The sequence below is a fragment of the Gymnogyps californianus genome, chromosome 8, assembly GCF_018139145.2.
Source record: "Gymnogyps californianus isolate 813 chromosome 8, ASM1813914v2, whole genome shotgun sequence".
Taxonomy (NCBI): Eukaryota; Metazoa; Chordata; class Aves; order Accipitriformes; family Cathartidae; genus Gymnogyps; species Gymnogyps californianus.
The window spans coordinates 31,777,478-31,804,365 of NC_059478.1; the positions used below are offsets into that span (position 1 = coordinate 31,777,478).

The window sequence follows — 26,888 nt, forward strand, 5'->3', positions numbered from 1 at the left end:
GCCAATTAATAGCTAAACAGCAATAACAGCTATGAACTCAAACTAGCACATTCCAATCAAACCTGTTGTTATCTTGAACCCTTCGAGCCCCACACTGGGCACCAAAAAGGACTGTCATGGTTTAACCCCAGCCAGCAACTAAGCACCACACAGCCGCTCGCTCACTCCCCCCAGTGGGATGGAGGAGAGAATCGGAAGGGTAAAAGTGAGAAAACTCGTGGGTTGAGATAAAGACAGTCTAATAGGTAAAGCAAAAGCCATGCACACAAGCAAAGCAAAACAAGGAATTCATTCACTACTTCCCATCGGCAGGCAGGTGTTCAGCCATCTCCAGGAAAGCAGGGCTCCATCACACGTAACGGTTACTTGGGAAGACAAACGCCATCACTCCGAACGTCCCCCCTTCCTTCTTCTTCCCCCAGCTTTATATGCTGAGCATGACGTCCTATGGTCTGGAATATCCCTTTGGTCAGTTGGGGTCAGCTGTCCCGGCTGTGTCCCCTCCCAGCTTCTTGTGCACCCCCAGCCTGCTCGCTGGTGGGGTGGGGTGAGAAGCAGAAAAGGCCTTGACTCTCTGTAAGCACTGCTCAGAAATAACTAAAACATCCCTGTATTATCAACACTGTTTCCAGCACAAATCCAAAACATAGCCCATACTAGCGACTATGAAGAAAATTAACTCTACCCAGCCAAAACCAGCACACCCCCAACAACCAAGCTAATTAACACAAGAAAAAGGCTAAAGGAGATTTCCTGCAGTCCTGCTATTCCCCATCCATCACTATACTAGTAGGTATGCTACAAATACCTGCAAAATATGTTCTTCTGAGCCTGTTTCAGTTTACATTGCCCAATAAAGGTCCCCTTCTTCTCCTCAAGAACTAATGAATGAGAAGATTAACACGGGGGAAAAATACCCCAGAACAGCCTCTGAGAACTGATCTCCCAACTATTATTTATGAACCAAGACTTGAACTAGTATCAAGCAGCTGGCTGAATTTGGGATCCGGCTCCCGTGAAGCGCTGCATCGCATCGGTGGAGTACCACGCACCCTCCGTCTCCGCTGCCGTCCCCAGAAGCCGAGAGGAACTCAGGCTCTTCCACAGTAAGTCCTCACATACAAATATGTGAAATCAATAGGCACTTAGAGTAATTTTCTATAACAATAGCACACCACATGATAAACAAATCAGTTCAGAGGAAGAGATGACTTTTTTATTACTATATTCAATTTATCATTTAGTCTTTCCGCAGAATGGATTCAAAACAAAACCATGTGCATTTATGAGAAAGCTTCCAAGAGAAACAGCATCAGCGAACATATGGAAAAATTCATGTTGGGATTTTCTCACCCTGATGCCTCCCTCTTCCATTTTGCCTGCCAGAAACCACATGGTTTGACTATGGCCGCCTTATCCTCAAAGAGGAGGGAAAAAAAAAAAAAGGCATCTTCCTTGCCTGAATGAAATCCAAACTTGAGGTCAATTATTAGCAAAGACAAATCCTTCTGACATTTTCATGAGTTAGAAAAAAATCAAAGCAACTTTGATACCTGACTTGTCTCCATGGCATTCTAACTCCTGGGAAAGCTATCAACTAACCTGTCTGTGCTCTGTAGTTTTTCCCCTCATTAGCACTGCCGGTTAAGGGCATACCCAGCACTCCTTCAGTAGAAAAGCCTGGAGCCTTCACCACGTGCCCACCACAGGAAAAAAATGTGACTGCAGTTCCCTGCTGTTCCCAAGAGGACTCACACCATCATTCCCTCCTTGAGCATGGCAGCTCCTGCTGCGGCTCCTCCTGCTCCAGCTCTACCTCTTCCAGCTGTGCTTTAGCAGGAAAAAAGTGAAACTGGCTTCACCTTTCAAGCAATAAATGTAAATATGGAGCTCAGGAGAGGGGTCAGGGCTGTGAACGCTGCAGGATGGGACAACGGAGAACCTGCCTCAGGAGGTGTTTCTGGATACAACATTCATCTCAACATTTGTAAGGCATCAGCTCTCCCTATACTGACACCTCAACACCTAATTTTGGGCCCTAAATTCCTCTCCAACTTCTAAGAGCGAACATTAAAGAGGAGGAATTCTTTTCAGCTTTGACTCCATGGAGCAGCCTTGTTTGCTCTTTTTCTCCTTTAAAAGCAAAAGCTTTCAGGAAAACATAGCTTCCAGGAATCACCGCATTATAGAGCGAGGTCAGAGGTCTCACTTTCAAAGCATGCCTTTTACATTGAAAACACTGGGAAATGTGCTCTCTTCCAGCAGGGAGGGAAAATAAAGTTGGTTGGAGGACCACTCATGCTAGATTTCTTTTCCCCTCCAAAGGCTCTCACAGGGCTGAGGCAATATATTCACAGCCCCATAAATTCATAAATGTTGACAAAGATATTATTTGGGATCAGCGGACTTCGTTCTTTCACCTGAGATCAGATTCCTTCTGCTTCTGAACAAAACAGCCCCTTCAGCTACCGTCAGGACACAAACCTGTCTGACAGTTTGTGCATCAAACTGCGTTGTCCACATCAGAGCTGCTACAGAAATTATTCCACGCAGAAGAAAGAGAAGGAGCAATCAGCCACCATGCAGAACTCAGGATCCCAGGCATGCGCCCGCTCTCTTTGGCAGAGTTTCACATGCTAATGAGGAAGCGGCATATGTGTAACCTGCCTTAAGGACATACAGACGCAGACTACAGATTCATTATGGGATGCCCTAACTGGAACTTCCCATTTCTGCAGAAAGAGAAAACGAGGTTTGTGTATTGCGCTGCACAGAGCCCTGGACACAAGGATGACCAGAAAAACATATAGTCCCTCATGGACACGATGCTACCCATCTCTAACGTTCAGTAGTTGCGTGCTTTACTATAAACATCCACATTTGAGAAATGGCTCACTGTTTATTCAATAGAGCTCTGTAAAACTTTACCGACACTCCAAAAATCTGTGACTTCCTCTTGCACTGATGATGAACATAGGTATAGCCACTTTCCAAGGGGAAAAAATAAAATAATAATTAAAAAAATAAAGTCAAACCTAAAGTAATTCTCTCAGCACATTAGCCCTTCACATAGCAAGGAAAGAGACCCTGCTGTGCTATCCTCTCCTCCAGGTGACAGCAAGCTAAGCAAGAACTGCCAACAGCAAATATATTGTCCAGACCTCACAGCCAAATGAAAGATAGGAGGAGATATGGCTTGTCTTTGGGTGGAAGAACAGTAACAAAGACTTGCCAACACAGTGCTTTTATGGGAAGTTCTGTTTCCCTTGGGAAAGGCCTAGTCATTTGATTGCCCAAAAAATATTTAAGGATTACTACCCAAAATAATTTCTTCTGCTACTGTAACCATATGTTTGTGGCTCTAACCAGGCTAAAAAAAATAATCACATCCTCATTACTGCAAGTACGGCCAGTCGCAACTGAAATATTAAGCTGTCAGACAGAATTCCCACTGCAGCCACTGTCTCAAAAGCCCCCGTCAGAGATGGTGCATCTCATCACAGCTTGTGCATCGTGTGAGGCAGCTCCAGGACCACATTTTGCCCACGTGAATTACAGTGCACTGAAAACAGGTCATACCGAAGTGTCAGATTCACATTTTCACAGGAAATTTGATTTAGGTTTAGTGGTACATATATTCCTTTTGTTTTAGTTTCCCACTGGGAGAGCTCATTAAATGAGCAGAAAACTTAGGACTGCTCCTAAGAGTCAGTTCTTCAGTGCAGTGAAACTCCCCAGGGCAGCTGCTCCTTGCTCTATGGCCAGTGGGTGCAAACACATTCTGCACGCCCCAAACCTGGCTGCCGAAAACGCAGGCACCAGAAATGACTGTAGGATTGCATTCAATTACTGGAAAAGAAAACAAAGCCTCTGCCCACTGCCTTTATTCTGTACTGAAAACCTGCAGTCATGACTACACTCAAAGGAGAGAGCACAATTATGTGTATCTTTTATTAACATTTACTATTTTGCTTTTTAAACTTCAACACACCTTAAAAACTTATGAAAACAGCAGTCAATAGCTCCAGACTCTGAATCCCAGTTGACTTACAGAATGGCTGAAGAGTTGGGTTAACCCTGATAGACCTGGACACTTTGGCTTTTTTTTTTTTTCCTTCTTAGCTTTTCATGGGCTAATTCAAGAGCAAAAGCTTTGTTTTCATGCCCATTTGCACCAGGTGCTGCAGTAACACAGAACAAAGTCCTTGCTCCTGACAGTGCAGCTTCAGGAGAGACATAAGACCAAGCACACAGAAACGGTGGGGTAAGATTCCACAATAGGCACTAGCACAGAGGAAAACCAATATTTATTGAGGTTTTGTAGGCACAAAGGTTAGTTTGCAGAAGAGAAATAAAAGGTTCTTTTGCAGATGCGTATAGCAATCTCCTCCCCACGAGTAACAGCTCTTATGAGGTGGCATAAAATATTGACTTGAAAATGGGTACTGGCATTATGTTGGTATTCAAAGAGTATTCATCACAGTAGGCTGCGAATCCATGACTAAGTCTCCTAGACCCTAAAGTAAAGGCTGGCACTACAAGGTGATTTCCATCGCGGTGATGGTATTTTTCCCAATGAGCACCACACGTGCGTAGATGCATGTCATTCCTTGCCCCCTCCCCGCCCCTAAGACAGGGTTGTGGTTTGGGTTTTTTTTTTCCTTAAGAAAGCAGCCAGAAACGGTGATGTTATCTTTGGATAGAGAAACACAAAGAACTTGCATTCTATTTCCAGCTGGATCATCTTCCAGGACATCAATACCCACTAAAACGTTTAAAACAATTTATATACTCTTTATACTCTCTAAAAAGGAAACAGCCTTTAAAAGCTGAGTTACACACTATAATTACTCTAATTCTCTGCATCTGGCATTCAAAAGAACCCAAATTAAACACCACAGAGCACCTCAAGTGCATCCATGGAGCAATGAAGGTGGAATTAACTCCAAATTAAATGGGATGTCTTCAGAGACTATTGAACTACTATTCAAAGTGCATAGATTAAAACCTTTTTACGATATTGCACAGATTATTCCTCTTAGGGCAAGGTAAGTATAGTATTTTGAGATTTTGCTTAAACACTTCATAACCCTACTTGGACTACAGAAATGCTTAAATTGGAAAATCCTGGAGCTAAACACCATAAATATTGGAGAAGTTCTAGGCTGGATCAGCTCCAAACTGTGCAGCTTGAAATTAATCATTGATCTTCTGGTGAATAAAGACCTTTCTCCCTTGCTGCTACAGCAGAGGCAAACACAACCAGTACAGCACACGCAGCCACTACTGCTCTAACCCGCTGAATATCTACAGTGCGGTGAGATTAGGACCTGTTGTTAAATTCAAAGTACGTGACTAAGGGAAGCTACAGAGCAAATTCTTCTAGGGTTATTTTAGATGTGCTACATCACATGTATAAAGGATTTATGAAGGAGCTGCTGTGCTCTTCATCCTCAGTGCAATACAGCCGGCGACCCAAACGTCCCACAGCTAGCAGATTCAGATTTGAAAGCAGCGCAAGTCCAAGATGGGTCACGTCAGACCCACACACTGTCTCTGCTCAATTGATCCGTGTGGATGCAGCAGCCTTTTCCCACTAATCCAGGTGTCAGATATCTAAAAACGTGGAGGACTGCTGCCTACAGAAGTAAGATTTACAGGTCTAATAATGTAGTCCACCTGCTTAAAATTGAACGGGGCTCATTTTAGTTCAAAGATGTAAACTCTGCTCACCGTGCAACCGTATCATAACACGTAGAAAAGCACATTGCACATAAGGAAGCAGAAGGACAGTCTCTTCAAAGGATGCACCCAAGAGCAACCTATGTCTTCGAGCTGGCAAGAAAGACAGGCAGGATGCAGAGAAGATTGCAGCTGCTTCCCATCACTGATCTACAAAAGGAATCAGGTTTTCAGGATCTGAAGCATATGGCAAGTAAGCCACAAGCCACACAGATGTCTAGCAAAGGACAATCCACCCACCACCTTCACGGCATGCCCAGGACTCTGCCTCCTTGTCATCCATCAGAAGAAGAGTACAGAGGTGAGAAGACTGAGGAAGGGAATTCACCTTACTCTAGCTTGGAATTGTGCCATAATTTGAGCTGCTTCACCAGAAAGAAAAGAAGAAAGAATATATCACTGAGAAAACTGGCAAAAAAAAAAGGTCACACTTTTGCACCTGGGAACAGACTGCGAGTCAAGTGAATTGTACTTATGTCACAGAGCAGCCCGGTCACAGCAACCTGCAGCACATCCTAGTTCTTCAGGTTTGCAAATGTTATTGATTTATCTACATGGCTCTTTATAAACAGTCATCCTACAACCCGCACAGAAATAGCAACAGCTAATAGATTCTCAGAGGATAAATAGCTGAAAGAAACTATCTGGGGGATGAATTTACATTTAGCAAGTACAGAAATCTCATTCTAGAAGTCTTGAGTATAATTATAGCATTTCTTCTTGATACTCTCTCCCTTTGCAAGACTATGGCAATTGTGTGTGTGTAACCAGAAGCCATTACAACAAATTGGTTAATTTTAATGAACGTGCTCGATACAATGTTTAACAACAAAGTATATATAAATGTGAGGACAGTACATATAAATGGTTCAAGGGTTCAGAAGAAAAATGTGGCTACCCTCTGCCATACGTTGTCTGGGCCTACAGCCGAGAAAGATGCAAGCAAAGCTATATACATGTGACTGCAGAGGTAGTCCCCGGTCCTTTGTTTGGTGTCAGATTATTTCATCAGATTTAAATGTCATTCTGCTACATGTGCTGTAATATATTGTTTGCTGTAATGCACTGATGATAACATTTGTGATGAAGGCAACATCATCCAACTACCTTTCTCATCTGTTCTTTTTCCGTCTTGTCAGTGTACAGCCATGGAGGTTATTTTGCGGCATCTTTTTATATTTCATGCTTTGTCTGTCCATAGGCTTATCTTGCTTTACCATAAATTGTGCAGCCTGCTTATCTGTCTGTGCTCTTAATCTATGTGATGTATTCGGAAGTATTATAGGTTGCTTACCTCCTCTGCTCTAACTCTTTGTTTCCCAGTTCTGTATCACTGTATATTTTTTTTCTTATCCTGCTGCAAATTCCCCTTTCCAGGTTATTAACATATGAAGCATTTACAATTCCTTCTGTCGTTTCTATGCCGATAACTCAAAATTGCTTCAAGTCTTCCAAGTGAAATCCTAGCCTCTGAAGTAGAGGCTAGAGACACCTGCCCTTCTCAGCTACCAGAAAAAGATGAGCCTTTGAATGCTATGTGGTCTAAAGACAGCTTTACCAAACTCCTAATATATTTTGACTCTCTCTTTTAGCTACTGACATGGGTTCCTAAAAAGAATTAATTAGATACTGCATGTGATTATGTAATTCTGAATGAATACTAAATTATCCTGATTTAAAAGAGTTTTCCATATTATATCGTATTTACGCTCTTGCAGAATTTCTTCTCTCCCATTCCAAAGTCAGATTTAAAAACCAGATTTTTCTTGATCCTGTTTATGAATGTGTTCCCTAAGGGTCTTTGAAAATTTATCAATGCCTTCCCACATGTAAAACAATCCAATTCTACAGTTTTCTCAATCCCAGCTCTTTTATGTTAATTCTATCTCTTAAGTTTTCCAATATAGATTTCAATACTTAAGGACTGTACTTTCTGGTGCAATTTTTTTTTTTTCCCTCTCTTCATTCCTGCTTTCTTTTAAAAGCTCAGAAATTTACATCAATTTCTTATGGCATTTATCTCCCATTTCCCTGGCAACAAAGAGACAAAGAATTATTATTTTTTATTTAGGCACTAAGTAATCAAACCAGTCCTATTCAGCAAAGCATACGTGCACATGTCTGTGTTGCATCAATGTAGTTAAACAGTATTTCACTCTGGCCTTAGTTAGTAAATAACCTTTACAAGTTCTTGAAGCCCTGACATTTTACGTTCAAGGATTTGACAAATGCCTTATTATTTACATCTATCTTTTATGCACCTTCCCTTCAGTCTCCACATCTGCTTTCCACACCATATGTATTCTTTCTCTTTGCTTCATAATCTTCCTTATCACTGTGTTTTATTCGATACATGCTTTATCTATACTTTGATAACTCTTATTCTTCCCTCTTCATTTGTATAGAGAGCATTTTAAATGGCTGTAAGCTACCTGATTGAATAGACTCAGAACAGTTCAACATATGATGCTTTACGTCCAGTAGCTTTTAGCTTCTCTGTTATATTCATACACCTCGCTCCTGTTCATCTGCTCTTTACTACATTCTTCCAAACTTTGGTCTACAGAATTTACGCATCCTTATTTCTCTTCCTTTTGGTTGTATCTTATATTCATCCATCCAAAGCATTTACAGACACTCATCACCACACATCTAAATGCCAATTGATTAAATTACAGCCAGTATTCTTTGGATACCCTCTCACCTCCTCATCCAATTGTGTCTAGGCACTACCGAAAATGAAAGGTCAGATGCTGCCCCTAATCTGTTTGCACAACTCCCCGTGGAGCCCAGGGTGACTCATTCCTACACAAGGTCTTCCAGCCTGTCACCCTGTTACGAGAGTGGTTTACAGCAGATGAAGTGAGCTGAACAAAGAACCGAGTCAGGCCCCACACTCCCCAGAGCACAAGGTAGCGTATGGGTCTGCATTAAGTGGACACTCGTGACCCATCACATATGCTGACAGTCCCCAGTCCTGCAACCATTTCTACGTGGGGGGCCCCGGATCTACGCAGAACCTGCCGATGCCAAGCACGAGATGCAGGGTGTGCTGTAGTAACACACCTCCGTCACACAGAGGACAGGGAGCCTGCCAGCGCGGAGACATCTGTGTGCACAAAACCTGTTGCAGAGGGAGGGTGGAAGTTGCAGGCAGTGAAAACCAGACAAACTTGTGATAGAAATGGAAGGTAAGGGAGGATAAAGGCCCCAAATGTGCATCTCAGCATGCCGAATGCTAGTTATAGGTCACCACCTAGAAAGAAAGATGGCACAGTGGCGCTGGTCCATGCACGTTCGAGGACTGACAATATTCCTTCCACAAAGGGCTTGCATCAGTTTTTCGACTTTACACTGAGCTCCATCCCCTACAAACACCCATGTGAGCTCCAGTCAGAGAGTACAGCTCACCAAATCCTAGCACTTGCTTTCTCTCTGCGAAAGCAGCGAGATGCTGCAAGCTCAGGGCTTCACCATGTCAGCGTTCACTGCAGCTAGCAATGTGTAAACCATGCCCCCACCAGCAGCTTCATTTTGAAGTGGCTTTTAACCAAAGCTGGGGGCCACTAGCCTGTGAATGCCACAAAGCTGATCAACAGCCACCTGTAGCACCTTTGGCAGATGAATAGGAACTTATTTTAAAAATAGAGCTATTGGGGTGGGGGGCAGTGCGTGGAAATCATCAGCGTCATTTTCCAGTTCCAGTAACAGTGCCATCCGGGCCACAACCCCGTAACACAACAATGTTAATATACTTGCTGTCTCAATAGATGCTGCCACAGCCTGTCCATGTGGTCTTGGGCACATAAATTACCTAATCAGACTTTAGAGGAGGTTTTTCATCACCGTCTACCCACATGAAACACATTCACTGAAAGACAGTCCTGCAAGGAGGCAGCCAGGGGAGCATCTCTGCTGCTGGATCCAGTCCAGCTAATAGGGATTATACTCACCAGCCACCCAAGCTAAATTCACGGATGCTTGTACATCTAAGGATCTTGAAAATAGGGTACTAAGTGGACTACAACATTTTATTGAAGCCGTGACTAATTTTCCAACTCGTAAAGCCCAGTGGGTCTTAGTAGCCCATGCAGGCAGGCCTGTCAAAATGTTTTCATACTGCCTGAAAAAATGTAATTGCCAATTGCTTTTTCTAGGGTTGAAATTCAGTATTAAAACCACGTATTACCCAAATACAGTTTCCAAAGGAACTGGGGATTCTAATAGTCTAATGACTGTCTCCTAGAGTTCATTTTTCACTTTTCAATAATTGGTTTTTCAGTTGCATTTGCATAGAGTACATGTAAAATTCCATAGCCCATTAAGTTAATCACAACATGAAGCTAATAAGCATGGACGCGCAAAGACATACCTAAGCCTAGATCAATTTTTGAAGCGGTGATTTGAAGTTGCAGCAGAATAACTGCTCCTCAAGCCTGCCAATTTGATAGGTAAGAATGAGTTTTAAAGAATTGAAATTTTACACTGCTGAGAATAACCCGTAGTTATTCAACATACTCATCTTCTAAAGAAAAATGAAGAAAAAAAATTAACAGAAAGAAAACACAACACACTTTGAGAAGAGGATTTTAGTGATAGTTCAAGCAATTTAACTAGCAGTTTCCCTTCCGTGCTTGCTTTTCCCCTCTCCATCCTCCACCCAACAGCATCTCTCCCACAACAGGCTGAGTACATTAAGGAATGATGCTCTACAGCGTCCAGCTCTGCACGGCTTCTCACAAGTACCACTCTTCAAGTGCTCTTAACCACCACATTTCCAATTACACCTCCACCCAACGTAACTCTGAGGAATGCCCATATATCAGCAGGTTCCTTCAGTTCTCACAACCTGGCTTGGATTTGCATTTTTCCAGCCCCTATAGCCGCCGAGTGGCTGCACACATGCATTGTCACTCTTTACGCTTTACTCCAGCTGGCCCAAAACCCACCTACTGATCACAGACAGGTTGTCCAACCCTGCCCAGGAGGCTGGAGCCATCTCCTAACCCAGCACAGAAGGCACGCGCCTCTCCTGCCTTCGGAAAACAGGAGATTTCCACGGGAAAGTTTCCACTTTGCCACTTCGCAGAACGGTTCTGTGCCGCCGGCTTCCCATCTGCCTGCCTGGAAGGCTTTCGCTCCATCCTGTTCTTCGAAAACAGGGTTTTGTTCTGGAAAGCCATGCCTGGGAAAAAACAACCTCATCTCTTTTTTTTTTTTTTAAATAGTGTTTCATCCTGATGCAGAATAGGAATTTTTTTTTTTTTAAATACGCCCTTTCTCCCATGTGAAAAAGGGATTTCCATTTTCTGGCAAGGTCTATATGCAAGGACTCAAACAGAATAGATGATGTCAGAGCTTAAGAGCTTTTGGGATGATAGTTTTGTGGCGGCAGAGCTGCTCTCTTTTGAAGCTTAAGGATTTGAACGAAATTATGGGAACGTAGCCAGAGGCAGCTTTTTAGTGTTGGCTTTAGAGGGGTGGAGGCTTGGCAAGAGAAGAGACATCATTGCTTTTCTCAGCAATAATATTAAATACATTTGAAGGCATTTTCATGTTTCTCTGTTGATTTGCAGAATGATATGTTATTTAAAATGTATAATATACATGAAGAATCAAGGTGTTGTTTGGTAGAAGGTGCTTTCCTCTGACGGGAGAAGCACCAAACCATTGACTTGAGTACTCTGGCTTTTCCTAGGAGGTTCAACAGGATTTGGCACAGGTTTCTCTTTAATGCCATGGCTACTCTTTATTTCTCTGCAATTATTCAGATATGAAGCCTTAATTTTGTTTTTGTTAATCATGACATCATGGATGGAAAGAGGGCAAAGCAAGCAGCCCCAGAGGGAAATAAAAATCAATCCAAGCTGCTCATTAAAAGGTAAACCGTCAATAATCTTTGTCAGGCCTTTTTATCTTGGGTTTTAGCACAGTGTGATCCCTAAGGCAGCATGTGGTATTGAGATTTAAAATGGCTCCTACTTTTCACATCTCTATCGGGAAGATTAACTCCTTCAACACAGGCTGAAATTACCCCGATTCTAATCAGCACGTAAAAATGGTACAGGATTAAAGGGATCATTTTGTAACAGCTTTTCTGTATCTGTGCTGACAGAGAAGGAAAAAATCAGCTTCTGAACTTGATTGAAATGCTGCAATATATCAGCAATATCTCCACAGATAGAGCCTCCACAATGAAAACTCAGATCAAAATCTGACCATTTTACACTTCAAGCTTTTATATATATAAAAAGATCTAAGTGAACACGTGGGTTTTTCCTAACATTTCTATTTTTTACATAAATAACTTGCTCTCTAATTTAGGCAAACACCATAAAAGTTTATTTGTAAAGTTTATTTATCTAAATACTTGACACCAAGACTATAGATTCTTCTATCAGTTTTCTGGGAACTGAGCCTCTATAACACAACTTCGTCTTTTGAACTCCTATCATATCATTAACATCGGACCAATTACAGAAGTGATGACAGCTCATTTCAGTAGGAATAGTGTTGTTCCATCCATGTACCACATATTATGAAAAATAAGCTTCCCAAAGAAACATTTATTGTGTTCTTTGCCACAATGCTTTAAGCAGACCGCCAGCTATCTTCACCGATGTGTCTTCCTCCATGGATTTACTGCATTGGATAAAGCACCATTCAAAATCATGGTTTTTTGTTTTCCTCTTATACATAAGCTTTGGTTTGAAAATTTAAGGGGTAGGTTATGGAAAGGTGTGGCTACTGCATACACAGATCAAGTCTAACTGTTACCTCATGCTACAAGCAGGGATTTCCATATACGAATGGAGTAACAACTAAATCTGGTTTCCACCTGCTCCAGACTTCTTGGACTAAGGACCTTGGTGCACGGGAAGCAAACATCTCTGTTACACAGAATAACTTATCTGAATAGTGAAAATATTAGATCAATAGATCCAATTTGTATTGGGTTTGCATGGCAAGGTTTTGGTAGCAGGGGGGCTACAGGGGTGCCTTCTGTGAGAAGCTGCTAGAAGCTTCCCCTATGTCCAATAGAGCCAATGCCAGCAAGCTCCAAGAGAGACCCACCACCGGCCAAGGCCAAGCCCATCAGCAACAGTGGTAGTGCCTCTGTGATAACATATTTAAGAAAGGGAAAAGAAGTTACAGGGGAGTTGCAGTTGCAGCCACAGAGAGGAGTGAGAATGCGAGAGGAACAACTCCGCAGACACCAAGGTCAGGGAAGAAGGAGGGGGAGGAGGTGCTCCAGGCACCGGAGCAGAGATTCCCCTGCAGCCCGTGGTGAAGACCCTGGTGAGGCAGGCTGTCCCCCTGCAGCCCATGGAGGTCCACAGGGGAGCAGATATCCACCTGCAGCCCGTGGAGGACCCCACGCTGGAGCAGGGGGATGCCTGAAGGAGGCTGTGACCCCGTGGGAAGCCCATGCTGGAGCAGGCTCCTGGCAGGACCTGTGGACCCATGGAGAGTGGAGCCCATGCTGGAGCAGGCTTGCTGGCAGGGCTTGTGACCCCACGGGGGACCCACGCTGGAGCAGTCTGTTCCTGAAGGACTGCACCCCGTGGAAGGGACCCATGCTGGAGCAGTTCGTGAAGAACTGTAGCCCATGGGAAGGACTCGCGTTGGAGAAGTTCATGGAGGACTGTCTGCCGTGGGAGGGACCCCACGCTGGAGCAGGGGAAGAGCGTGAGGAGTCCTCCTCCTGAGGAGGAAGGAGCAGCAGAAACAACGTGTGATGAACTGACCCCAAACCCCCCTTTCCCATTCCCCTGCGCCGCTCGGGGCGGGGGGGAGGAGGTAGAGAAAATTGGGAGTAAAGTTAAGCCTGGGAAGAAGGGAGGAGTGGGAGGAAGGTGTTTTAAGATTTGGTTTTATTTCTCATTATCCTGCTCTGATTTGACTGGTAATAAATTAAATCAATTTTTTCCCTAAGTTGAGTCTGTTTTGCCCATGATGGTAACTGCTGAGTTATCTCCCTGTCCTTACCTCGACCCACGAGCCTTCCGTTGTATTTTCTCTCCCCTGTCCAGCTGAGGAGGGAGAGTGATAGAGCAGCTTTGGTGGGCACCTGGCATCCAGCCAGGGTCAACCCAGCACACAATTATATCCCTGCAAATTAGTTGGTTAATGGGATGATTCCAGGACATTGGCTATTTATGACGAAGCTATCCGAGAGCACTGGAAAGGGTTCCCTTTCTCTGCCAAGACCCCACTAACATGGTATGGCAGCACAGCCACCTTCGTGGCTCCTGAAGGTACTGTGTGCCAGGAGAGCGCACGCACGTTTTTCATACAAGTACGGAAGAAGTGACCAAAGACCGCCCCGCAAAGCCATCTGCCCTTTCACAAGCTCTCCACGGGGGGAGAGTGGGCCTGTTAAATATAGATGTGTTATTCAAGTGTGAGAATAATACTGAATTTTCTAGAAACCCTGGGATCTTTAACAGGGGGAGCAGCAGAGGGAAAGTAAAACAAAAACATTTAATTCTCAATTATGAAATACTTTAAGAAAATACAAGAAGCTGATGCTTATGCTTTATCATCGTCCTACAGCCAGGTTTTCTTTATGTGACGCTTGAACTCCAGCAGCGAGGTAGGATTAAAAATAAAACCCATCATGAGCGTACAAGCTTCTGATAGAAAAACCTAGTTTTGCAATGTAGGTTTAAAGTGATCACACTAAAAAGACAGTAAAACAGCAAAAGAATGCAGCTTATGAGAAGCCTCACAAGAACAGTCGTATATTTATCAGATACCTCCCCTATTCGGAAAAAGCCGAACCAAACAAAACAGCAATATCCATCTACACTGAGGTATGCGCTCAGCTTAATCAACACTTTTTATCTTAGCTCATCAGTTTGAATAGAGACCTGAAAGTGTGCTGAATTATTTAGCTCGTTACTGCTGGATAACATATTAGGATAATAATCTGCTGTATTTACAATACTGAATAGATTCTGATTTTCCTCCCTACTTATCTTGGGATGCAAACGTTGAAAGAGAAATGCAAAGTTTGATAATGTTTTGTTTGGGACTGGAAGGGCCTAATTTAGAAATATCAGTAATCTAGTTGGTCTAGGGCTAGGTCCACAGAGGGACGTAGGGCACAGCAAGGTCCCTGGCAGGCAGTGCCTAGGCAGGTACCCCAGCCTGGAGCTGGGCACCATCATTTCCCTGGTGGTACGAGAAAAACAGTGAGGAGCTTAGAAACAAGACTCCCCACAACAGCGTGCTGCCAAGCTAGGCAAGGGAAAATGCTCAAAATGTCACCTCTCTTTTGAGCCCTGAAAACCTACATTTAAAAAAAAAAAAAAGTGACACGAAACTGGGTTTCACTGTGGTACCTAAACACAGGTACTGAAAGTGTCTTTTGATGCAGGCAAGTGGCTCGACCCTTTCTGTTTAAACTGGTAGGAAGGGATGGCTTGGGAAAAGGAAGATGATAGTCTTTCTGCAAGAGAGGTCTCACTTCTGTGAGAAGACTTACCCTTTTGCAGCACATGCTTTTTGTAGTGTAAAGGCAGTGCTCTGGGTCACCTCACACTACCTACAGCCACAAGTTACCCAGCAAAAAGGACAAAGGTGGTTCTCGACTTTCACCTAAGAAACAACTTTTAAACCACCTGCAGTTAAAGTTAATTTTTGCCTCATGCTATGTATTTATCGGAAAATATTTAATAGGAATCAACTGTAGGCTGATCGAACAAGCAACCAGTCAGCCAGAAAAGGCTACCAGAGGCGTGATCCTAGACCAGCTCCAGACGCATTACGAGAAAAGCAGTCAAAGATCACGTAAAAATCACGTGAATAAGGCAGCCACCAGAAAATACATATGTTGCTGTTCAGTTTGGCATCTGGGCCTTGCAGCTGCCAAGAGAGCAGGAGTGTCTGGGACCTCTGGAGCAACAGACATGGTGCCAAAAGGAGTTTCCAAACTATAACCACGTTTTCCCTTCTGATTTGCAAGTAGCAAAGCCTGAGCCCCACCACTCAGCCACCCCTCTGCACCCACGGGGCCGGACAGTTGGAGTAGGAAGCTGGTTTGTTTACAACTTGAAAGGCACAACACCCATTTACTGTTATTAACTCCAAAATGAACTGGGTGGCTGTTCCTCACCCAGGTCCCCTACCTGATCCTCCTACCAAAAGTAGGTAGCTAGCTCCAAACAACAACAGAAAGGAGAAGGAAGAGAAACCTGAGGTTGTGTTTCCATTGATGTACATGCATCCAGAAAGACAGACTGTGGAAGAGACAAGAGTGCTTGGACAAAGTTAAATTACGTGATTTCAGGCCGCTGAGATAGACGTTAACTAGAGGGAAAGAAAAAAAATCCCTATTAAGCTCACATGGAAGTTGTACTGCCTTTCCCAACTCCCCTTCTACAGGCACTTTTTGAGCCTCTCCATCCTCCAGGAACAGTTACCTGGCTCCAAAGCCAGGCAGCCTGTGATCAGTTCTCCGGGCAGGCACAAACTCATCGCAGGCTAACCAACAAACCCTGCGTTATCAACGCCCTGAGCCACCATAGTCTCACCACAAGAACTTAACCTGCAGTATTGAGATAAGCCGTGTAAAGGACCCACACATACAAGTGCCACGTGAAGGATAAAATGGCGAGTTATTCTAGCACGCATTCATCTGCGTCACATTTTGGGGTATTAAACATTGTATTCAGCCAGAGCCTGAACCCAGATCCTCATCTAAGATTAGCTGACACAAATAAATACATACTGCCATGCAATTGAAAGCAAACTCTTTTGCTACAGTGACTTACATCAACTGAATCCTGGCCCCATGTACCAGGCTGTTTATGAAAAAGATCTTGGAGGAAATGCGAAAATAAAAAAATTGGTGTGCTACACTCATTTGCTATAGGCTATGAAAAACTAAAACTGTATGAAAACCGATTCCCAGAACACTTGACACAGTTCAGAAGTACAAGGAAGAATTAGACAGTTCCCTTAGTGATGGCAGGTACTGAATACATTTGATAAAACAGAAGTGCTGTACAGTGTGAAGTGAGAAATTGTAATCTCAGACAGACAGACAATTCCACTGTTGCTAGCTACTGACGCTGTGGAATTCACTTGTTAATTTTTCTTGTAATGCAGCCCCCTGAAAGCGTTCAAGCAAACAGCTAATAAAGGTAGAGATTCCTATCTGTTAATTTAACCCACAATCCATCTCCGTCTGCGCTATCGTTATGAAATGCAACAATACAAGTGAGCAAATGAATATCTTAACTTTGGCATTTCAGATGAACATTATGTTGAAAATTGTGCATCTTTGCCTGTGAGATTTCTGGAACACTTGAAGTACTCCCAGCAAGTTATTCCATAAACTATCTACCAGACCATATGTTTGCTGCCTACAAGTCTGGGCAGGAAATGTCCAGTAGGAGCCACATCTGAAAGGCGGAAGAAGCAGCAGCCAACAGCATTCCCATAACTAATCTGCATTTGCAAATGCCACGTTGGAGTTGGCAAATGAAGCATTTCAAGCGCAAATAGCTGTGAAGACATTTGTATGTAGCACTAAAACTGACGGGTAGATGCTGGGTTTGCTTCTGTTTAATTTTAGGGAAGTTACCTAGCTGCTGGTAGAACAAAGCCGCTTTCCCAGGGTTTTATTTTTTTATATAAAGATGATTTTTACATCGAAAAAGCCTGTTTCTATTTTAAATTCTCATTTTGATGCACAGCTACTTACAATAATTGTGCTCAAAAATCACAGCAATTATAAACACTTATCCTGTGAACAATTACAAGCATACTTCTCTAGGCAATATGGTCCTAGAAGTTTAAAGCACACACATTAAACATGGTTATAAAGTTTATAAAAACATATGTACATGTTGTACATATAAGCATATATACAGTATGTTTCCTTTATGAAGCAATTTTATCTTGAAACTGATTTTAGAATCCATTTATATACATTTCAAGAAGTCTTCATCTTTTACATATTTATACATTATATTGTGTATAATGTCTGTATTGTATGTGTGCAATTAGTAGATCACACGCAAGATGATATGCTTTCGAGTAGCAAATCAGTATAAATAGTCTAAGGCTGGGATAAATCAACACAAAGATTAAATATTATGATCCGGGCTTGCATTTACAGGATATAATTCCCATCTGATGAAACACAGTTTCTGAAATGCGTCTCTGTCACTTATCATTAACACTGACCAGACATAACCCCAAGATTATGCTAATACAAGACAACATTCAATTAGCATACAGAGTGCGCTCTAATCAAAAGCCCACACACTATTAGAAAAGTTTGAGGTCCGTGTCCGCCCTCCCTCCCCCCCCGTTCTGTGCTTCTACTTTGTGAAGAAAATGTTCCACTGTCACAACATTTCCTTTCAAAAACCAACGAGTATCCTTCAGTTGATCAGCATCAATAACGTATTCCCAGAGAAAAGTGCCGGACCATACTGATGCAGTAAATTTCTCTCTTCACCTACATATTCACCCTCATCCTACCCAATAGGATCATCAATCTAATCTGCAGAAGTATTTTAAACATGAAATGCATGTGGGCCACGGGAGGTTTTCTTTGTTGAACCAAAACATTTTCTTAATACCACTCGATTCCAAACGCCTTGCTGATGGGTGCACAAAGGCCTCTTTTCCCTCATCCCCCAAAAGGTTTCCTACATGGGAACCCTGGGATGGAACAGCCAGCCGAGGTTTGGAGCTCCTGCTCCAGGAGGGAGGCGGGAGCCGACAGCGCAGGTGCAAAGCTCAGCAAAGGCAAAACACCAGTACAACTCCCCCGATCCCAAATGAGGATTTCTCTCTGGAGGTGTATTTTTACAAATTGTCTCTTCCAAACGCACTTCAGTTACCAAAATAACCCACCTGCTTTCCCAGAGGACTCTGCTTCCTGCAGCTGTGCCTTGCCCCAGGAAGGAGCCCGAGTTTTTCAGCTCTTTGGGGGAAAAAAAAAAAAAAAATCAAATTGTTCAGCCAGGCACTTGCCAGGGGGTCTCGAACTGGCCTCAAAACAACCCAAAAACCTCTGAAGCCATCTTGCAAGTGCAGCCAGGCAGTCTTACAAACCTTCCTAAGCAACATTTTCCCCATTTTAACAACATACAGCTCATATCAGTGTTGAAAATAACATCCAATGTATATGTGGATTAGTCTGTTGTGGTTTTGCTCAAACATCGGTTTGTCCTGTTGTTTCACGGTGCAGATTTGAAGAGAGCAATCAGGAGGACTAATACACAATGGATTTAAGTGCTTGGGATTTTAAAGTTCAATAAACACAAAAGTAACTAAAACCTACTGTTTCCAGTACCTGATCCAACACGTAACCAAGCTGCAGCACAAAACTTGCCTTTTTATCTATGTTTCAAAGTAAACACTTGTGACTGATCCCTGTTTTATCCTCGCCTCCCACATTGCCATATGGCTACGGATGTTTCAAACAGACATTATTCCAATAGCTCATTACTTACCATCTTGTGCTGAAGAAGAAAAGCTACAGACAGTTTTGACAAAAACAGCAATTGCCTAAAAATGTTAAGTATCACAGTCTTGCGTCGTCTTAGACGTTTTTAGTCTGGTAACAAGGATCAGCGTTAATGCCACACGTAGAGAGGAGTGAATCAGCACGTCTGCACCGACTTCACCGCGTCCCCAACAGTTTGCACTAGCGGAGGCTCTAATCCTGCCTGATTTAATACAGAACAGACATTGCTAATGTGAATTCAGCACACGTCCAGCCTAATTAAAGGCAATATCCTCTCACTTCAGTGTGTTTCAGTATTTTCTTTCTTAAGTATCACACAAAGGTAAGACTTCAACTCACACATTGACTGGGGCAAATCTCCTACCGTGCCATGACACGGTCCAGAGGGAAGAAAACCCTCTGGTCATCGACTCGTGGTTCAGCTGTCCCAGGAATCTGCCGACTGTCAATGGGGACTTCAACACAGAGCAGCTGAGGTAGGTTTATGTGATCATTAAATGATTCCCCTTGTGCACCAGTGATAGACCAGGAGTTTTGGAGAAACTGTACTATTGACAGGTCCTGGTTGACTTGCTTTTCTTTGGCAGAAGGAAATTCAACGGGGAGCATATTTTGGAGTGAACATGTAGCAGCTCTGAATTTAATGGGTTTCCCTGCGTTACACGCCAAGGCTGATCAGACCTTCCTGGCAATGAGGAGAAAACAAGTTTTCTTCCTCCAAGGAAGCAGTAGACTGCTGCAAGCCATCACGTTACTGCAATTCAACTCCCTGTTGGCCGAGCCACATGAAGCAACCATGCACGTACCCTCCCAGATGTGCCTCCCTGGTTAAGCTAAACGCTTTTATGAACCCCTTGAGCAAATACATTGCACCCTGTAGAATAGAGCTGGTCTGAGAGCCTACACGAGGGCAACTGCACCCTACCAACATGCATTGGCTTCTTAAATTGCAATAACCCAAACCTTTGCAATCAATGTCACTGCAAGCTCAGGACAACAGCAATCCAAGGAGAGTCCCAGGGTACAGGTCTCCAGCCTCACATAGCAAAGACTGCCTTCACTTTGATTTTTTTTTTTTTTTTTTTGAGCTGGGTAGATTTGGGGAAAGGAAGAAAAGGCTGCGAGGAAGAAGGAAGGGAGGACATGACGTTTGCCCTGTCTCATCTTTCTATGAGATTTTACTATTTTACCACCCGGCCAGCTGTTTCATAAGCAGATGGAGAACCAACATTAGTTATTAGCAGAAGGAGGCCCTTCAGCTTACAATTAAATGGTTCTGATTGTATCCTTTAGAGGTGAAAGTACATACTAAATCATGTGTCCATCCATCATTTTTAGAAGTGTCAAATAAGGCACTTAATTAGCTATGAAGCTTGCTAGTGAACATCAGGCCAGCTCTCTGCTACTCCACACCAGCTCAGACCGTCTTTCACTTCTGGCTCATCCTGCTCTGATGTGACCCTGAAAACACCAGTCCTTTTGCTACAAGGAGGCACACACGTACTGGAGGCCCTACTTCCAACGCACATCAAAATCTGCCAAGAGCCAGCAACATGATTTCTAGTCCTCTGGCAGACTTTATTGAAGAGCTCCTCTGGCAACATCTGGCTGACAAGACAGGTATCTGGCAGGCCACTGCCACATTATTGATGAGGAATGCCTGGATTTTAAACACAATGCTTGATACTTGAAATACACCATTATAACATAATATATATAATATTTATAACATTATAATATATAACATTTTATACATATACACACGTGTGCATGTACATATATAAAACCATCTGTAAAATAATAAAAATCAATTCTTGTTTCTTTGAAGGGCAGAAGGCAAGGCAGACAAGGAAATCCAAGTGCACTAATGCAGAGCCAGTCCAATCTCGGTGTACAGGGATGGCAACTCAGGCAGCCGGAGCAGATTCACTCTTTTCTGCCAGATCAGAATTGGGGTTACTGAACAAAAGAAGATAAAAGAATAAATGAGGGTCCCTATTTTTAAAGCACTACAGGAGACATCCCAAATAACGCCTTCAAAATTATACAAGGAGGACTTAAAACAAATCAAGATATATCTGCTTTTGCATCAGAGGTATTTCCCTTGCTAATACCTAGGACTCAAAACACGTTTTGATCATGATAGGACCAGCCAGGCATTTGACTTCAAAGTACACTAAGCTAGAGCCTGCCCTCAGGTTAGATGCTCAATGAAATTAAATACAGTACTTAATCAGAAGTTAATGTCTGTGACTCCTCAAAAGGTCAGCCTTTTTGTATGCGCAAGTTTACCAAGTCAATGGCTTCAGAAGGAAAGACTGCATTCTTCTCACAATGTTTCTGGCATGGCTTTCCATCTGAATTAAGAGTTGTTAATGTCTGTTGCACACAGTATGTCAGTCCTGCTTAAGAATAAAAACAATTAGAAGAAATTCCACTCCCCCACTTTCTCCCCTCATAGGAGATTTCACCTTCTTTAGGGAAGAAGGTCTGGTTTTGCTGTAACAATTAATCCAGGATTAAGAACAGGCTTCCTTTATTTTAGTCATTTAAGAGGTTTAAAGTTTTGTTGTTCTCTGTTTTTCAGGATTAAAGTGACATTCTTCCCTGTGATCTAGACTCGTGAGGTTCCTGGGGGTAGGACACTGCCCAGTCCGTGGGAGCTCTGAGTTCAGGTGGGTCTTCAGTGAGGAGGTACAAAAGAAAGCATCTCCAGCAGAAGAGGCAGGCAGGCTTGAAAGCATGCCAAGAGAGGAAGAAACCCAAGGCACTCTCTTTCTGTGCTACGAGGACTAGAGAAACCTTCCCAACTACAGTTTGTTAAAATTTCCTGTAGAAAGGAAAGAAAAGCAAAACAAATCAAGATCATCTTTGGAAAAAGCTCCTGATCAGTTCGAACTGATTGGTATTCAGGAGGGAGTGGAGTTTTTCCATAAGCAGCTCCAGCCTCACTTCCCCTAGACAGGGGTAGAGCAATGCTATTTCAAGCCCTCGGGTTCAGTCTTAGTCACATCTGCTTCATTTTCTGTAATATCAAGTGACACAACCTATGTTTCTCTGCTACTACATTACAAAGATGGAAAGAAAAGCTGTCTAAACCACTGGCAAACTCCCATGGGAGTTAGAGGCAGAACTTCATAAATTGAAGATATTAAATGCGTAGGCTGGTAAAAAAACATGTCTTTAACATAACTGTTGTTCTTGGACTAGAAACTGGGAGAAACCAACTTTGCTGTACACCAGATATACTATCGCTACTTATCTTTTTAACATTGTAAAAGCTCAAAACATAATGCATTTGTGTGATTTTGCAACAAAGCCAGCGGTCACAGGGATGCAAGAGGCAGATCTACAGGTTGTAGGAACGTGATTTTGTTTAACAGAAGCATGGAATAAATTTGAGAATTCCTGTCCCTGTCAGAAAACTTTTCTGAATTTGAAAGAGTTCAAAGTTCACATGAACTTCGTCTCCAGGACCTATACTGTGGTTACAATTCTGACAATTTTTCTATTTGTGAATTTGGCTTTTTTTTTTCCATCAGAAATATATAAATATATATTGTATTAAATTCTTTTCAGTACATTACAAGCCTAAAAAGAAATGGATAAAGATATTGAGGGCTTACTCTTTTTTTTTAGTTGTTTAAAAAAAAAAATCCAGACAGCAGCCAGCTAATAATCTTATAATAACTTCAGCTCTGCATTTTCCAGCTCTTTTTTTTTCTTAGTCACACACCAAGCACTTTTATATGGCACTTTTTGTACTATGAATTTTAATAAAACCAGCAAAAGAATTGGGAAAGAAGCTAATTTTTCTACATGCCTCTGGCAAACAGGAAGAATTCAAGAATAAGTTAAAAGATATCTTTCTACCTCCGAAAATTCATTTTCCATAACAAGACACTGTCATCTTCCTGAGGAGCCTGTAATTCCAAGATAAAGATGAAAAGATGTTGTTTTATCATAATGACAAGTATCTGCATACATATTTATTTTGTGCTCCGACATCACCGTACAGTTTGTATTGTCATGGTACATTGAAAAGTAGGAAAACATTTAGCTATTTCAATAACAAGAGAATAAAGGATAAAGTACCAAAGGGAAATAGCATAGCACAATCATTTCCGAGTATCCCTAGGAAAATATTTGACCCACATAGAGGGAATAGAGAATATAGTTCGTTTCCTTGCAACTGCTTTTTCCATTTTCCAGTGGCCAGCCCACGCATTTTAATCACCAAGTACTACAGCCTTCTCTGTCAGGCAGCCACTTTACTCCGACTACATGAATAAAACCAGGACCGAAGCCAGCAAGCACGGAGGGGGACGACCCCGGAAACTGGGCAACTAGTTTAGGATGTCCCAGGTGCCCAGATCTCACCCCACTTGGTGGGTTTAGGGCTACCTGGCCACTGCCTCAACAGCACATGGGCAAACACAGGCCAGCGTTTTTGGGTACAGCAACCCTGGAGGCGAATCTGGAACTTTGTCAAAAAACAAACAATAGCGGGTAACTCCTCCTGGTAAATGGCTTAATCACTTTTCCGATAAAATTCAGAGTGGCTGGCTTGGAAATGTCTTACTTGCCTGTTACACCGTTATATACATGTCAGATAGCATTATGTTAGTGGCTTAACTTCACCCTTGTTTATAAGCTGCGCTGAGATTATCTTTTCACCTTCTTGTTTAAATAAATTCCGAATGTGTCAGTATCAGTGCCTCTACCACAGATTAATAGAATCAGCCAAAAGGATAGCTGACATTTTTGTTGCCATAGAAACTGGTCATGATGTTACACAGCTTGTCTAGTTCCCATTTGCCATATATCTAGCCAGCTTCTGAACACGGTCCCCTTTTGTTTCACGAGGAATTACATTAAAATATTAAAATATAATTCCATCTTAGTTCAGTCCCCATTCTGTAGCAAAGAGGATTACAGAATATTAAGATACTTCCTAAGGAAAGTGCAAAGTGATGATAATATTGCTGTGTGGCTTATGTGCGTTCCAGATTAAAAAAAAAAGAAAATACAAGTGGAGTAATTTATCCCAGAGCCCTATATCCCAGTTATCCTCCATTCAAGTATCTCCATCAGCTTCAAATAAACAGGCTTTTCCTCACTGAACCTCAAAGTGGATGTACTTCAAATATGATTGTACAAGACAAAAACAAACATAAAAAGACATTAGTGAAGATATTTTTTAATACACCATCAACATTTTTCTGCATAATGCGTAACCTTCTCAGTACTGCTATCAGGCTCCCTCTCCACAGAGGCATCGCAGCCTCAAGAGAAAACCACTCACACAGAATTAAGATGTGAAGTTTCAGCACTTAGCAATGCAGTGTGGATGTACAGTGTGCCAGAGGGCACTGTACACTTTGAGAAAATGCAAAGCAACTCAAGCAAGAACAATATCTAAGGACCCCAAACTGTCATGGCCCTCTTCTACCTCTCCAAGATGTACTAATTCTCATTATTTTAGAGGAGCCCATTTGCTGATACGGGGATTAAGGTGAGAAATACATTTCAGGCATTTCATTTTCCCCTCTTTTAATATACATGAAAACCAGAGGGACAGCTGAAGGAGCTGAACTCCGTTACACCAAGTGCTATGCAAACAGACAGCAGCTCCTGCTCCAAAGGGACTTACTCCAGCCAGAACAGCAACATCTGGACATCACTCTGGTCACCCAGAGACATCCAGACCCACATTCTGGTTACTTTAACTTGCAGGTAAACAACTATGTCACTGTTACCATTACCAAAATCTATCCCAGTCACTGCAATAATCCCAACACTGAGTTTGATCCTCATTTAGACCACTAAGCACCATTTTGTTTTGATTTTCACTGTTCAGGTAAGCACATGCCACTCCTCACTGTGGCCAGGGACTTCCCTGAGCTGCTCTCAAGTGCTATGGTAACAAGCACAAGTAGACAGGTAAGATTGCACAGAACACCCCCTCGACCACCACCATTTTCCATACTTTCAAGTGTGGTCACAAAGAGCAATTTCTCAGGGCTTCCCATTGCCGCAACCATGCAAGAAACTCTTGCAGAATTTCTATTTTACTTCACCCAGGAACATGCAAGGAGTCACTGACAGATGTCAGATATTAAGGAAAAATTTTGCTCCAGGCAAAGCACTGGATGCTCAAGCTTACATGTGGCACACCACAGCCTTTACCTTTGAAGATATTTATGCCCAGCATCAGTCTTTTATTCTCCCTGCAGTTCATAATCATGCTCTGCTTTGGGCACAGCAAGACCGAGCATGTGTTGCTTGCAGCTTTCAGGGGTGGCTGCAGAGGGTCCCACAAAGCAGCCCTGCATCTGCTGAGCAATATTCCTGTTCCCTTCCCTGGGAAGGAAGGGGATGAGATGACCCAAGTGCCTTGCAGGATTGCAGAGGAGCAGAAGAGCTGCAGGAACGTCCCTTTCCATGTCACTCCAAAAAGAGGTTAGCCACAAAGGCCAGATGGGAGCTGATGCTTACATGGCTGTGTGGTGTGGAAATGAAGAACGGCAAATTCACATGAGGTTTGTTGGACTCACAGCCTCTCTGCAGCATTGGAATAGTCCTAAAAGCTGGTAAATGGAATGCAAGGAGCTGTGGGAACTATAGGCTCATACTACCATTAAAAAAAAAGCTAGGCACAGCCCCTGCAAGAAGCACAGTAAGCCACTCTCCTTCCCAAGTTAAGCCAAAGATATGCCCATCCTTTTGAGCAGCCCTTGACAGAGAAAACAGCGTCAGTTCAACCCCAATCCAGTCTGGAGTTATTCACATCATTTTTACCTAATCATATCTTTCAAAATATTCTATTCTCGTCATTTGTACAGAAGAGGAATAAGAGGAAAGATGGGGGAATGAGGAGGTTTGTTGAACAACGCAAGCTGCAGAGGAAGCCGCTTGTTGTCTTGAATTTCCTGGGTTTGACGATCAGGTTAATTTTGCATGCCTGATTGCATCAGCATGTTGAGTTATGCAATGTAGCAAGCTGTCGCACTGTACAAAGCATGACGTATCATCTCATTGATGCATGAGATTAAAAAGATGTGGTTTGCTGGGTCATCCACAGATAAACCAAACTTGATTTTCAGTCAATCTCCTTTTAATTATATTTAAATCTTGCAAGATGGGTGAAAAATAAAGAAGAAGAAGAGATTGTTCAAATACCTGCTCATCCACTAATGGTAAATAATTCCAGCCAGTCAACGCTAAAAGTAGGTGCAACAGCACGGGTATTTTCTTGCTGGTTTTGACATACTGATGACAAAGTAGTCATGATGCTTGCTTGTCCCATCCCAGCAAGGCAGGCAGGGAGCTGAGCAGCCTTTATGGGGCACCCCGGGACAGCAGGAGGCTTCTCCAGCTGCGTAAGCTGTGAGTATTTACCCTAAGCCAACCCACAAATGCAGCTGGAGTGCTGGCACCTGCACTAAGGCATGGTTTGGGTCTATTCCTCACATTGCTGAGGCTGGCAGAGATGTCTGGAGATCCTCCCTGCTCAGGGCTGGGCCCAGCTGGGTTTTGAGTATCTCCAAGGACAGAGAATCCACAACCTGCCTGAGCAACCAGCAGCTGGCAGAAACAGCAGTAGAAATAGTTGCTGGGAATATGACACTTTTTAGCAGAAAGCATCTCTATT

General features: G+C 42.8%; 1 protein-coding gene across 2 annotated transcripts in view; it reads right to left on the reverse strand.

Moving 5' to 3' along the window:
* The window catches only part of DAB1 (DAB adaptor protein 1), a 311,043-nt gene that overhangs the window by 279,549 nt on the left and 4,606 nt on the right, over positions 1-26,888 (reverse strand). The window contains exons 2-3 of one of the 2 annotated variants that reach the window (XR_007766885.1): positions 23,108-23,157; positions 20,630-21,193 (exon numbers count right to left, since the gene is read on the reverse strand). The exons of the other annotated variant lie outside the window; for it this stretch is intronic. The gene's annotated coding sequence lies outside the window, so the exon portion shown is untranslated. Of the gene's footprint in view, positions 1-20,629; positions 21,194-23,107; positions 23,158-26,888 lie in introns of those variants that run through there. 2 annotated transcript variants of the gene reach the window in all.